This window comes from Xenopus laevis, chromosome 4S, assembly GCF_017654675.1.
Source record: "Xenopus laevis strain J_2021 chromosome 4S, Xenopus_laevis_v10.1, whole genome shotgun sequence".
Lineage (NCBI taxonomy): Eukaryota > Metazoa > Chordata > Amphibia > Anura > Pipidae > Xenopus > Xenopus laevis.
In genome coordinates this window covers 100,574,964-100,590,843 of record NC_054378.1, presented here as the reverse complement: position 1 = coordinate 100,590,843, position 15,880 = coordinate 100,574,964, and positions in this window count along the sequence as shown.

Here is a 15,880-nt window from a genome sequence, read left to right as displayed (position 1 = left end):
AGCGTCTGTCTCTTTCCCTAGCGTGACGCCTGTGCCCATTAGTAAATCGGCAAAGTACCTGAAAACGATAACGCTGGTGAATCTTCGCCAGCATTAGTCACTTCATCCTTTAGTAAGTCTGCCCGAGAGAGAGAGAGAGAGATCCTAATAAATCAGGATAGGGAAGGTTTGGGGGGGGGGTTTGAACAGAATTCTCACAACATATACTGTATGTATTAGTGCTTACTGGCTGTTTGTTATGTATTTCCAGAACTGTGTGGCCCTGCAGAATATCTCGGCATGTCACAAAGACCCCACCTAACTAACCTCTCACATCCTCTCCAGCTCCGTCACAATCCTCCCTCATCCTCTCTCCTGATTTAGCCACATTTCTTTGCACGTCATCAATATCTGAGGCACTAGGTCATTTGATGCAGCTGCTGTAACTGAGCACTAGGCCATGAAATGAAGCTGAACCACCAGGGAAAACCTTTCTAAAGTTACTACGCTGTATGGTGTAATTAACCACTTGACTGACAATACGGCTGCAGACCTCTGCAATAAGACCTACATGGTTTGGATTTGATAAACATTCTGTCACAGAGGGGGGAATGAGGTTTTATTTCAGTGAACAACTGAGCAGCAGGGTGACAATCTAGAAATCCATGTGGCTGCAGAACCAAACAAACACACAGTAAATACTAGTGATGCACCCAATCAACTATTTTGGATTCTGCCAAACCCCCGAATCCTTCACAAAGATTCAGCCGAATACTAAACAGAATCCTAATTTGCATAAACAAATTAGGGGATGGGAAGGGGAAACCATGCCCCTAATTTGCATATGAAAAATATGATTCGGTTCAGCCGGGCAGAAGGATTTGGCCGAATCCTGATGAAAAAGGCCCAATCCCGAACGGAATCCTGGATTTGGGGCATCTGATTAATTTATAGTAAATACATGTATTTAAATGCTCTTTGGTGCATATAAAGCAGAAATCCAGCATTATAGATTTTTGGGGGTACCTTTTGCCAGCTGCTGTCAAGATCAGAGCACCTCTACATGTAACTCCTGTCTCAGCTGGGCCCCTGCAGAAGTATTGTATGACTGGTATTGTATGAATGGTCTCCTGGCTAAAATAAAACAATCAACACATTCACCTTCACATATAAATCGGAGTGCCAGTGTTTTTTAACCAGGAACAGTAGGGACGTACTTATTTTATACACCAAGTATTTGTGTCCTAATATCACATCATACATCACATTCACAATGGGTAATACTGACACAATAGGTATCTGCCCCCAATGGACCAGTATTCTCACAGTGTGTGCCAAGGGAATTCACCCTCTATCCATGAGACTCACTAACTGGAGTCCCTACAGTCTGTGGGTCTTGTTGGGGGAACTAAGCCTACAGCATTTTATCATAGGAGCTACTACTATCTATATCTAATTTACATAGATCTCTGACTTCAGTAAGGCTTGGGTTTCCTTAGGCCTTAATAATGAGGCCTCCTACCTGAGGTTCACCAGTAGGGTTGCCACCTGGCCTGACAAAATAATACAAGTAAAAATGATTTACAATGTAATTAATGGAGCAGAAAGATATTAACAGGGTTGGACTGTGGTGTGCAAGGCCCACCATGGTTGCTACCCCAGGGGCCCGCCAATGCCAGCCCCTCCCCAATACATTATACTTTTTATGCCAAGTTCAGGGAATGGATGGCTGTGGGGGAGCAATATCACAGGAGGGGTGATGGCAACAGTGAAGCAGGTGGGGATCAGCTTTTGGTTGGCCAGGCCCATGAAGGCCAGTGGGGTTTTTTTTCTGGTGTCCTGCCGGCTCTTTCCATCCCTGGATAATAATATTATATGAAGGTAATTTTTCCCAGAAAAGGTGGCTGACCATACTCTGCAGCAGCATCCACCCCCTCCACACAGTGGGACCCAAAGAAAAATAACCATGTGCTCCCCTTCCCTATATATATATATATATATATATATATATATATATATATATGTATATATGTATATATAAATATTATGGAACAGACACTACAATAACTACACCTGGGCCTATGGGAACCCATCCTTTCTCCAGGGCATAGATTATACTTTAGTCATATTATGGATGGTTAAGGTCTTCACATCCCCTACACTTTATTCTACAACCAGTTCCAGCTATAAAAAGGACATGTTTTGAGATTAAAAAGTCACCGCAGCCTCTTTGTATAAACCTTCCAACCCATGCCACACTATTCGTATTCTTGCCCAATCTTACCCTACCGTTTCCACAGTTATTGTTATATTATACAAGTTACAATGAGCCATTTGACACAAATGACATCACTAAGCAACAAGTATAACTGATGACATCACCAAGCACATTTCTATGTATATCATTTACAGGATATTTATAGCTCTTGTGTATCATACTTGTTGTTGCCACGGGGGATACATTACAGTAGTTTCATAGTTTCCAGTAAAGTAAATGTTGGGAGGTGGCCGCAAGTTCCATTGCCAACAAACAGGCTGAAAGGAAAGCACGAAGCTCAGTCAATCTATCCCCAAATGAAAGGGGTGCGGCAGAGGAAAAAAACGTTCCCAGCCATGTGTGAGGGAGCAGTGACCCAGAGGAGATCCCAGGAATGGTAACTAGAGATCGAAATAAACACATTATTGTCTCAGCATTGAACTGTTAACAGAGCTGATCCTATTGCCTTTTTTAGAGTCAGGATGGAATGTTCCATATCTGAGACTTATGGGACTTGACTTCAGATGGGGGATTTAGAAGTTAGACAGTATCACTCTTATACTATGTGGCTATGTAACAACGTGTGCTGCTACAACCATGTTGCATTCAGCCTGTTCTTGAGTTACCTATTGGTTGTGTACTTCTCAGCTTTGTGTATAGTCACCACCCCCATATTTGGTTAAAGTATTGAGTCAACCATGTAACAGGACTCGGCCTCTCTCCTCGTCATTGCACAGAATGCCATGTACTGAAGAACTCTAGTCACCAGCTCTCCCTGTTTTGGAAGCCAAGTCCAGAATGGTGGACCCAAAAATTGGAAGGCCTACAGTAAAGTGTCTGCTTAGCACTGATAATGTAGTAATAGGATATGGTATTTCTAGTCATATCCGTTTTTACAGTTTAGTTCTCCTTTAAAAGGATGTTTATATAATTAAATTTATAATGAGCTAAGTATAGCTTCTATAAATGTGGCCATTTTCAGAAGTGTATAGAATAGGGAGCAGGGGGGGACCCCATAGAGAAACACACATACAAGTGGCAGCCTGGAGTAATGCTGGAATGTTCAACTCCATAATACAGAGAGATAAACTAGCAGAGAAACACACTAATAGATTCAGTATCAATTATTAGCACATTTATCAAGAAATATCTGCGCATTTACGATTATCTCATGTTTAAGAAAGAGAAACACTGCAGTTAGGCAAACAGGGAAAACTTGAACCACGGCCCTCCAGACCAGAACTTGAAATAAAGATGGATTCACTGTATGTTGCATGTGATCAGCAGCTACATGTAGGGGGCCCAAAATATTTTTTTTTGGGGGGGGGGGTACACCAATGACCAATCCTCCCATTATCCTTTGTTGTGCCAATTTTGGTTTGCAGATAAGCATAGGTCTGTTATGCATGGGGGTTTACCTGAGCTCTAGAATGATCAACCTCCCAGGGTCCAAATATGAAGCAGCTTCTATTTCCATGCTTAAAGGAACAGTTCAGTATAAAAATTGGGTAATTAGATAGACTGTGGAAAATAAATAATGTTTCTAACATAGTTAGTTAGCCAAAAATTTAATGTAGAGAGGCTGGAGTGTCTGGATGTCTAAAATAGTAGTCAGAACACAACTTCCTGCTTTTCAGCTCTCTAACTCTGAGTTAGTCAGTGACTCGAATGGGGGCTACATGGGACATAACGGTTCAGTGAGTTTGCAAGTGGTCCTTTGCATTCAGCTCAGATTCAAAAGCAACAATTATGGCCCGTGTGCCCCCCCCCCTCAAGTCATGGATTGGTTCCTGCCTGGTAACTAATCAGTGTAAACCAAGAGAGATGTAAAGCAGGAAGTAGTGTTCTGGCTATTATGTTAGACATCCAGTCACTCCAGCCAACTAACTATATTAGAAAACATTATTTATTTTGCACAGCCTATCTATTTACCTATTTTTATACTGAACTGTTCTTTTAACTCATGAAATAAATATAACCATAAGTCTGTCCTGATGGGATAGGGAGAAGTATGTTCAACACAAGCTTTATTCATTGAACTCATGCTGAATACTGAATACTGCCCTTTTAACTGGACTGGACGAGCTGAATATTTGACACTGATTCAATGGTACATGCATTCAGGGGCCAGAAATGTGTAATTGATGTGTATTACAAAATTGCTTAGAATGAAGTTTACCTTTATGATGAAAAGAGTTATATTCTGGTTTACTTTCCCTTTATCTCATGCCACAGGATTCACAGAGACCATATAGAGTCTACATTGCCAGGTTCTGTTTCCCATAGAGAGGAATGGCTTTGAGGTCACGTGTGGTACTGGTCGTGGCCAGGACTCTAAGACAGTTTAGAGAAAGGTTATGGTGCAAGGTGTAGATAATGTAAAAGAAAAACACCAGGAGCCGGTCCTCACCATGGGGGCAAGCAAAACGCTGAAAGTGCTATGAGCTCCATGGACCTTGGTTACAAAGGTATCCGCTTGCTAGTATTGTGATGCACTTGGAATGTACCATTGTGTTTCAGGCATGACGTGAGTAGAAGGCATTATTTATAGGAGAATACAATTACATGGGGACTTGTTTTTATATTTTGAGAAGGCATTCTAAGAAAAAAAACCCATGTTGCTCCTAAGATTTCCATTTCCATGTAATAACTGGTGTATCTCCCATACAGCAAAGTCCAAGACTTCTCCCGACCTCACACTGTTCTGTCACCGCATGCAAAACCCTCAGAGCCCATATATTCTCCTGTTACAAACTGTATTTGGTTATTGGGGTGAAGTTTGAACTGACAGATAACAATTGTGGCGTGAAGGTTACACCTTTACTGGCTCACTAACAAGACAATCACAAATTCACTTCCTTTCTTTAAAGCGGATTCAAAGCTGAAAAAGGATTTGGAAAAATATAGTAGGAGTAGAACGTTTGATATGAAGCGTAAAAAAAGTGGTGTTAAGGTCAGGGCCTATACTCAGATTCGGGGAGATTAGTCGCCCAGCGACAAATTTCCTCTTGTTCGGGGAGACTTATCTCCCTGAACTGCCTCCAACCGGCTAAATCACTCGGATCGCTTTGTTTTCCAAAGTTGCCTCTCGAGGAAAATGAAGCGTTCCGAGTGCCATCCCGCCGGTGATTTACATTCTACCCGGCGGGAGGCAGTTTGGGGAGATTAGTCCCCCTGAAGAAGAGGAGATTTGTTGACGGCGACTAATCTCCCCGAATCTGAGTGTGTGCCCTGACCCTAAAGGTGGTACCTTTATTGGCTAAATAAGATGATAATCACAGCAAACTTTCAGAACATTGCAGTTCCTTCTTCAAAGCTGATTACAATGAAGCAATGTTGGCACTGACATATATACAGCATTTTGTTTACAAAAAAAAACAAAAGGAGAAACAACACATAAGCATAATTTGTATTACAAGCAGGGACAGATTTACAGAGAGGTGGATTATGCAAAGTAGTCCAGACCAGTAGTTGTCTCCACAGAAAACAAACTACTAAAAACAGATCGAGTACCACTTGTTACAACCTACAGCTAAAGGCTCTTAGAAAAGTAGCCGGAGAGTTACAAGGCACACTACAAAAAGACACAAGACCACATACTATATTTCCTGATGCACCTCTTCTGGCATTTAGGCAACCTCCAAACCGAAGGAAACTCATTATAAGAAGTTCACTTTCAGGTAGGGTTGCCACCTGGACGGTAAAAACGATGCTTGATGCCAATGTTATTAATAGGAAAAAAAGGTAAGAATATAGGATGGCCGGTATTTTTTTTCCAGAAAAGGTGGCAACCCTACTTTCAGGACCCACGAACAATGGGACCCACCCATGTGGAAGAAAGAGATGTAAGACACGCCCACACATCCTCTCCGCAGACAGAGGACAAATTCTTAGCACAATAGAAGAATACTATATACATGGCCACTACACCTGCTCATCCAGCAATGTGGTTTATGCAATAACATGCACAAAGTGTCCAACAAGAGGCATTTACATTGGAGAAACTGGACAAAGCCTCAGATTTAAGAACCAATCACCACCGGTTCACAATAAACAATAAAAAATTGGACACACCAGTAGGTAAACATTTTAATAGCCCCAACCACAGTCTGGATGACTTTCAAATTTCTGTTATCAAAGGCAATTTCAAAACAGAAAATGAACGCCAAGGGTGGGAATACAAACTTAAGCTGGCCATAGATGCAAAGATCCGATTGTACGAATCGAGGATTTGTACAATTTTCGGACCGTGTGTGGAGAGTCCCGACATTTTTCGGACAGGTTAAAAGATTTCTGTCGGCTGCCGATAATTTCTCTGCATGCATTGCCGATTGTATGATTTTCAGAGGGAGACTGTCACTAGCTTTGTCGGACATAACTATCGTACGATTGCTGTCAGGGGCAGAACATTGCTGATCTGTTCTTTTACTACTTTATTTGATCTGAATGGTTAGTGGCAGGTCGGGAGATGGGGAAGTCCGATTGTATGTTGATTGGTACGATCGGATCTTTGCGTCTGTGGCCAGCTTTATGCAAACCTTTAGGAGTCTGGAGACAGGACTGAATTTAGGCCATGGATTTATGGCTAATTACCAAGACTAGAAACAGATGCATACAAGTTTTCTGTAGAGACAACAAACTACTACATGAATCTGTTATCTACTTCCCTTAGGTCTAATTTATGCCTGGTCTGGACTACTTTGCAAAACCCACCTCTCTGTAAGGGCTCTTACACACAGGCGGGTCTTACCTGCGCTCCCCATGCATTGAGCTTTCTTCCGTTCAGCCGCAGGAGTTGACGCACTCAATTATTGTGAAGGGGACTGTACTCACACAGACGCATGTAAGTGGCAAACGCAGGTGGGACACAGCATGTTGCATTTCACCTATGTTGGCGCATACATGCGTCTGTGTAAGTACAGCCCCCCTTTACAATAATTGAGTGTGCCTACTCCTGCATGGGGAGCGCAGGTAAAACCGCCCGTGTGTAAGAGCCCTTAGTTTGTAATAGTCTGTCCCTGCTTGCAATACAAATTATGCTTATGTGTGGTTTCTCGTTTTGTCCCTCACAGGTTTTTTTTGTAAATAAAATGCTGTATATATGTCAGTGCCAACACTGCTTTATTGTAATCAGCTTTGAAAAAGGAACTGCAATGTTCTGAAAGCTTGCTGTGATTATCATCTTAGTTAGTCAATAGGGATGGGCGAATTTTGTCACCTCGTTTCACCAAAAAAATGACGCCCATAGACTTGTATGGCGGTGTGTGTGTGTAAAAAAAAAAAAAGCCGCACGTCAAAACAAATTTGCCGCGCGACATCCTTTTTTTCACGCCCTTAGACTAATGGGCGTCTGCGACATTTCGCTGGCGGCAAATTTTTGGCGAAACGGGTCAAATTCGCCCATCCCTATTAGTCAATAAAGGTATCACATTTACACCGCTTTTGTTATGCTTCATATCAAACATAACCTAGAACTTTCTCAAGGGGCGAACATGGTACAAAAAACGTTACCGATGGGGGGGGGGGAAATAGTGACCTAAGGAAAGCTTTGCAGCAGCGCCATCTAGTGCTGAAAATGGAAAACAAAACTGGACTTGACAGCAAGAAAATAACTCTATGCTTCCAAATATCGATTGCTGTCTCATAATGACCTGTCCTTTTCTGTTTCAGAAATACTTCCAACCATCTAGTTTCTGCCCCTCTCTGGCATAAAAAATGATATGCAAGGGGTAACACGTCAAACAGGAAAGAATGAATAATAAATGGAAGGACTGTTTTCTGAACAGTGCAGAATACTGAAGCAAAGAGAGTTTAAATAATCTGTGTGCATTATTAGTAGCTATACTCATTAATACGTAGTATGTGGGAAAGCCTTCTGCTGTGTTTGACGGTTTCCCATACAGTCTTGGCCTTGAATAAGGGGCTGCTCTGTGTTATTGTCAGTAGGCAATTAATTTCTATCTGTCAGGTATAGGGATGCCCTGTGAGTGGTTTTAATTAGTGCAGGGATGTCAGGTGGTTGCCTATTGGTGCTATATATGGGTTGGAAAGGAGGGGGAATGATTGGTGCATTTCCAGCATTAAGCAGAGTGGATGATAGTGAGAACCTTGGGTCATGAAGGTCCCAGTAAAGAGAAAGACAAGTGGAAGCAAGTGATATGCTCCATCATACGTTTAGCTATTCTGGGAGCGGGAGATAGACAGGTCTGTTTAGTAGAAACTAGTAACTCTGTGGGGCAAAATTTACTAAAGGGCAAAGTGACTAACGCTGGCGAAAATTCGCCAGCGTGACGTCATTTCAGAACTTCGCAGATTTACTAACGTAACTTCACTAGCGAAAGAGATAGACTCTAGCAGTACTTCACTCCCTAACACCAGGTGAATTTGCGCACTGGCGAATGGACTTAACTACGCAAATTCACTAAGATGCGGATTTTACTGAACATTACCTCTTGCGCCAGACTTGCCTTCACCACCTCAGACCAGGCGAAGTGCAATAGAGTAGATAGGAGTTCCTCAAAAAATAGTTGAAAATTTTTCTAAGTTCCAAAAAACGCTGGCGACTTTTCCTTTTTTCAGGGTGATAGGCTGAAAAAGATCTTTTTGGGGTACCCCGCTTCCCCCCCCTACATTTCCTTACATATGCACCTAAACTATACAGTGGGCACACGTGTAGGGCAATATAACAACTTTATTTTCTTTTATTAATGTTTCCCTGGTCTTGGGTAGTGTAATGTATTTGCTGCAACATATACGTCCATTCAACTTTAGCTTCCCGCTGTATGCAAATGAGGCAACACTAGCGCAACTTCGCTTTGCTTGCCACAGTAACGCTAGCATAACTTCGCCAGCATTCGGTGCCCTGGACGCAACTTTGGATGTTAGTGAATTAGCTTTGTCCTGGCGAATCTACACCTGGCGAAGTGTTGCGATGTGAGTGAAGCCGTCGCTGGCAAATTTTTGGAGGTTAGTAAATTTGCCCTTGTGTCTTTCTTTCATTTCTATATACCAGCAACCAAGGGAACAAAACTGTTATTACCAGGAGCAGAATGATACTGTACATAGATCACATATATAAACAGAGCAAAGTCTTCTGCAGCTTAAAACCTAGAGGAGCCCATTGCAGTATCAAGTCAGTGACAGCCCCAATAATCTACACCCGTAATATAAGAATAAACTGATAAATATATGTACAGGTAACCAAGGCTGGACAACCTCTGACCCTCCTGAATTCGCTGTACCACACGTTAGCACCCTGACATTCCTTGGTGTTTTATAGGAACCTAGAATTCTGGAGGAACACTAATTGCCTAGGTCTGTGCTGTATACATATAATAAACATGAACATACTGGGCCTTACAGCTTCCAGCATCACTGCCAGGCTCAATGGCTTATGGGCTGTCATGCCCAAGAATATGAGCGGCAGACCCAGCAGCTGTTGGTATGGTCATTAAAGGATGTAACTAATGTGCAGCTGAGTGAGAAAGTGTAATCCACCATCTGGAGCACAGTTTAGGTGTAGGAGTCCAAAATAAGCTTTTGAGTTGTACAGCCCAGTGCCTTCTAGTTATGTCCTTAAAGGAAAACTATACCCCTCAAACAATGCAGGTCTCTATAAAAAGATATTGCATAAAACAGCTCACGTGTAAAACCCTGCTTCGTGTAAATAAACCATTTTCATAAATTTTAACATAGTAGTATGAGCTATTTGGGTAATCATAAACTGCCATTTTAAAAAAAATAAGGGCCGTCCCCTGGGATCGTATGATTCACGGTGCACATAGACACACCAAACAAACCATACTTGTTAAGTGATATGAGCCAATTAACAGTCAGAGTTCTGTATTTTGCTTCCACACTTCTTCCTGTTACAGTTAGAGCTGCAGTATTTCTGGTCAGGTGATCTCTGAGGCAGCACACAGACCATCACAAAATGGGGGTTCAAGGATAGCGATGTAAAAGGGCAACATTTACTTAAATATATATACTAGTTTGATAAGATTCTTTAAGATGTCACTTAATTTGGTATAAACTATCTGTTGCTCAAGTATTCATTTTGGGGGTATAGTTTTCATTTAAACACAGGGAAGACAACACTGAGCCAAGCATGCCAGGTACCATGTTGGCATTTGAAAGCTAGAGATCCAGTTGAACGATCTCCCTGTTGTGTTGCATCTCCCCATAGTCACTCTTTGGGATCAGCAAAGCCATTCAAAAATGAAGCCGAGATTTTACTTGAGACCTGGGTAACTGCTCTCTGTCTACAAACCAACAGATGATCCAGCAGTTTGTAAATGGGCGTCTGGTTATCAGACAGAAAGAATGAGTCAATTGAGTCATGGGTTTAACGTGTTGTTCTCAGTACAGCAGTTGTGCACATGATGGTTACACGGGCAGCTTGGCAATGAAACCGGGATTACTGCACTTTCAGCGAATGTTCCTGCTGCCCCAGAATATTCAGATTCTTTTGCAAATGAAATAATGTGCCAATGGGAGGCAAGGACACAGCTCAATAACAGGAAAACAAAATGAATACATGAAATGAGCAATCTGAGCTGTGTCTGCAGCCTGATACAGGCCATGTCATACATGCAGGTTTAGAAACCATTTCACTCCCCATGATGCACCCACAACACTATATCATTTAGATGCATAGGGCCCAGACACATGTATGTGCATAAACCCACAAGCTGATTTACAGATATTCTGTCTTGTATCCATGAGCATTCATATCTGCCTTTGTGCACAGGCCATTCCCATAGATACTGCATCTGGCCAAAAATCACCTGGGCTAATAGGTTGCCGCAGAAATCCAAAGGGGCCAAGTCAGAGACTTTTATGGGCCCACTGTACAGTATATAGCCAGGAGCACTTACTAAAATACAAGGGGGCTGTGGATACACTGTACATCATAGCCAATTTAAGAGTAAACAAAGTGCTAATGTTTTGATCCTAATTTTTTTTGAACACACAAATGATGCTTGGCCTTATTTTATGATCATAAACTTGCAGTCACCCTACCAAGGTAAATGCTCTACGGTGGCCCTATTTACCCTCTGCGCAGATCTTTCATAGACGTATGCAATATAACATTCCCCATCCAAAAGTAAAATACATTTTTTAAAAAAAGGTAATGGTATGCCGAGATCTTGCAGCCTCACAAGCTTCTGCGATTCTCCTTATCAGGTCAGTTAATGACAGAACATGCAATGTATTTTGTGAATTAGAATCTTGGCTGGAGGAGAATGGCCTGTCTTTTTCAATGCTAAATGTCAGAAAGAGCAGTGTAGAAAATGAAAATAGACAAAGAGGGATAATGATTTAAATAGGAAACATTTAAAAACAGCATAGAATGACATTCCTTTCATTTTAATTTTACTTGGGGGGGGCTCCCTTTTAAGCTCCTCCCCAGCTGTTGTGTCATTTCATACCCACTCTTGTCTCCTTGGGGACCAGGCCAAATGAGTATGAGCCATGTCATTTATCTATTTACAATTTGTTATATACAGGTGCATATTTTACTTGTGCCGGAAGAATGTTTGCTGTTGGCAGACTAATAACCCAGCTTCAAAAGAGTAGGAGGAGGATCTCTTCCCATCTGGTCTCAGTATGAGCTCCTACTTGTTGAATTTCATAAAAGAAACAGAACGAGCAGATGAAATGTATGGATGAAGGGAGCAGAGGGAGAGGTGGGGATAAAGGAGCTGCCCTGTGCCCCTGCTCTCTGCAAGATGAGAAAGAAGCAGCAGGTTGCTGATAAGTAAGGCAAGACTCCCTTGCGGGTGGCTGGAGCTGATACTGCAGATGGAGCTCCACTTATCGGAGCCTACAGCCTGCACTGATCTCATATTATGTATTCAGAAAGAACAAGGGAACTATGTCTGTGTGTGAGATCAGAGGCACTGCAGGAGGCATGGGAATTGCTAACCAAGCCATCATTGATGTGAAGGTGAAGCAAATTGATGGTTCTACAATACATTTGTTTAGTCGTTTTCTCTACATACACTATAAGGGTAACGGCACCAGGGTCTGCATGAGAATCTTGTTCCTCACCGCCAATATAAGGCTGAAAGCCAAGGCTGGATCACAATAGGTCATTTCAAGGCTTTTCAAATCAAAGGGATTTTAGGATGTGTTGCTGCCTGTGAAGGGTACACGTTTCTGTCCTGTGCACTATTGGATTAGAGTGAGCATTAACTTCATAAGCCATTCCCTCCATAGTTCTACTCTGAGCACAAGCTGAAGTTTGGGGCTGGATGTATAAATCTTTAGCTGGCGCTCCTCCTCTAAGAAAATGTCCAGCCTGTATCTGCTTGTGGAATTGGGGTGGGCAGTTGCTGATAACAAAAATATGATTAAGGCTCCTGCCTGTATTGGACAAAGAAATAGTTTAGCTTTTTGTCCATAAGGCCTCACCAACAGCAACATTCAGTTATACACCAAGTTTGTATATAGCACCTTCTACCCATGGGACGTTACAGGGATTCTTTTTTTTTTTACTGCAGACAAGGTAGCCATTATAGGCTCACTTAGGAGGACATTAAAGGAAAACTATACCCCGAACAATGTAGGTCTCTATAAAAATATATTGCATAAAACAGCTTAATGTAAATAAACCATTTTCATAATAATATATATCATAAATAGGAAACTGCCATTTTAAAAAAGGGTAGCACCCTGGGATCCTACTATTTATGGTGCACACAAACAAACCATACATGTTAGGTCCCTTGAGCCAATTAACAGTTCTGTCTTTTGCTTCCACACCTCTTCCTGTTACAGCTGCAGTATTTCTGGTCAGGTGATCTCTGAGGCAGCACACACATCTCAAAATGGTGGTTCAAGGCAAGATGTAAAAGGGCAATATTTACTTAAATATATATATATATTCCAGTTTGGCAAGATTCTTTAATATGATACTATCTGTTGCTTAAGTTTTCATTTTGGGGTTTATAGTTTTGCAAAGCTACTATCAACTGCAGTGGACCAATCAAGATGAATTCTGCTAGATTAGGAGAAAAAGGGAGTTAGCCAAACACCACAAATGCTGGTCATTTCACTAAAATCTGATCCCAAAGTGCTTCTTTAAATAAATATATACCTATTGGTATAAATACACAACTGAAAAATAAGAAAGAACAGATAATGCAAAATGCCAAAAAAAAACTAGTGGCACCCCCATCCCTTGACAACGGGGCATGCCCCCAAAACATTATAAAAATGAATAGCCACCTCATTTCTGAACCAGACAGTTTTACCAGTGAAAAGTAACCGATCATTACATGAATTACTGGTGTTGGGATCCCTTAATAAGCTGAAAGGAACAGTAAAAATAAAAACTGGGTAAATAGATAATAAAAAATGTTTCTAATATAGTTAGTTAGCCAAAAATGTAATGTATAAAGGCTGGAGTGACTGGATGTCTAACATAACAGAACACAACTTCCTGCTTTTCAGCTCTCTAACTCTTAGTTAGTCAGTGACTTAAAAGTCATGGGACATAACTGTTCAGTGAGTTTGCAATTGATCCTCCGCATTTCGCTCAGATACAAAAGCAACAGATATGACCCATGTGCCTCCCCAAGTCACTGATTGGTTCCTGCCTGGTAACCAATCAGTGGAAACCAAGAGAGCTGCAAAGCAGGAAGTAGTGTTCTGGCTATTATGTTATACATTCATTCACTCCAGCCTTTATACATTACATTTTTACTAACTAACTATATGGAAAATATATATATTTTTTTTTTGCACAGCCTATTTACAGTTTTTATACTGAACAATTCCTTTAAAGGCATAAGAAGCAACATATGGCTGAAAAGAATCACACTCACTTCTACATTAACTTTTAGTATGATGTAAAGTGATATTCTCAGACAATTTGCAACAGTTTTTTATTTGTAGTTTGAGTTATTTAGCTTTTTATTCAGCAACTCTCCAGTCTGCAGTTTCAGCAATCAAGTTGCTAGAGTCCATATTACCCTGGCCACCTTAACTTGCCTTTTAGATGGAGACAGCGACCCCCATTTGAAAGCTGGATAGAGTCAAAAGACGGCAAATAATTAAACTATTAAAAAGAATAAATGCCAATTTTTAAAAAGAAAGTTGCTAAGAATTAGCCATTCTATAACATATTAAAAGTTTACTTAAAAGTAAACCACCCCTTTCAACCCCAATGCATGTATTATATAGAATGACTTCCAAGCTCTATGTGCTTGTGTTAAATCTACAGAGCACATTTACATCTACGGTTAGAGCACTTGGTGTAGCAATAGCCTCTTTTAAAGTCTGCCCATTGCCTGACTGTTTGTAAGGTCAGTGGTAGGAAAAGCGCTAAGAGATCTTAGATGAATACCAGAGGAAATGCAGAACAAAGAAACACAATGGAACTAAAGCTCAGACACTGTATAGGGAAAGAAAAGGGAAGTTGGCTGCAAATGAAGGGATGAAACAGGTTCACTCAATAAGGTTCAAGTGATTGAATAAAGTCATGGAAATAAACAAAGTCAATGCTTACCTGAATAATCAGTGGCAGAGGATTTGTAGTCTTCCTGTACAAAGCTATACACATATATACTCAGGGGTGTAACTAGAGGAAGCAGACCCTGCGGCTGCAGAGGGGCCCGGGAGGTACAGGGTCAATAATTAACGAGCAATTTCAAAATATATTTTCAAAACAGACAACTTCTGGATATGTTGGGGGCCCTAAAATTAATTTGCTGTGGGGCCCAGTGACATCTAGTTACACCGCTGCATATACTGAATTCAGCATGGCTTGAAATGTTACCAGTGATGCATGTTGCAGAGTTGCAGTCAGTTTTCAAGATGACATGCCCTGTAACTTATCACTGATGAATTACCCAGCGGCTATAATATAAGGGATGAGAGAGCATATTTGGTGCATTTATGGGCTCTTTACACGAGTGTTTACTAGAATTCATACTGAATACACTATATCCGTACATTTCTGTTATGAAATAGTCTTATAGGGAGTTCAATGTGTATCTTAATCTTTATATTATTAGTTACCTGTACATGCGGCCAGTCTTTTCGCAAATACCATGCTTTGCCGAGACAACTCTTCTGGACATACAATAGCAATGGGAGCACATTTACAGGTTTCCTCGCAATGTCAGAAGCTTGGAGTTACTCTCTATAAAAGGCGACTTGTACAAGAATTACAATAAAACAGGACTTGGGTAGATGTGTATTGGACGGAGGGAATATAAATCACTCTACAACATCACTACTAATGAAATACTGGCTGCCCCCTAATGGGAGTATTAGCTATGTACACATCTAAAGAACAAATATCTGAGATTCATGAGAAGCTGCTATGACACAAGTAAATGCACAACAACTGTAACTCAGCATTTAATATTCACATGATTAAGAGCCTGACGGGGTGATTCCGAAACCACTGGTAGAACAGAATATGCCAATACTGCTCATCTCCTTTTCTCTGCACATTTGACAGCTATTTGTAACGTATTGCGAGTCTGGAATACAACTATGGGAGGAATATTATGAACAGACCCAACTTTATCCATTACATTTAATTTTTCCCCTTAGTTTTAAAAAAAAAAAAAAAAATAAGGCGTCTGCACCTGTCTCAAAGATTACAGAGCAACAAAATCAACCACTGAG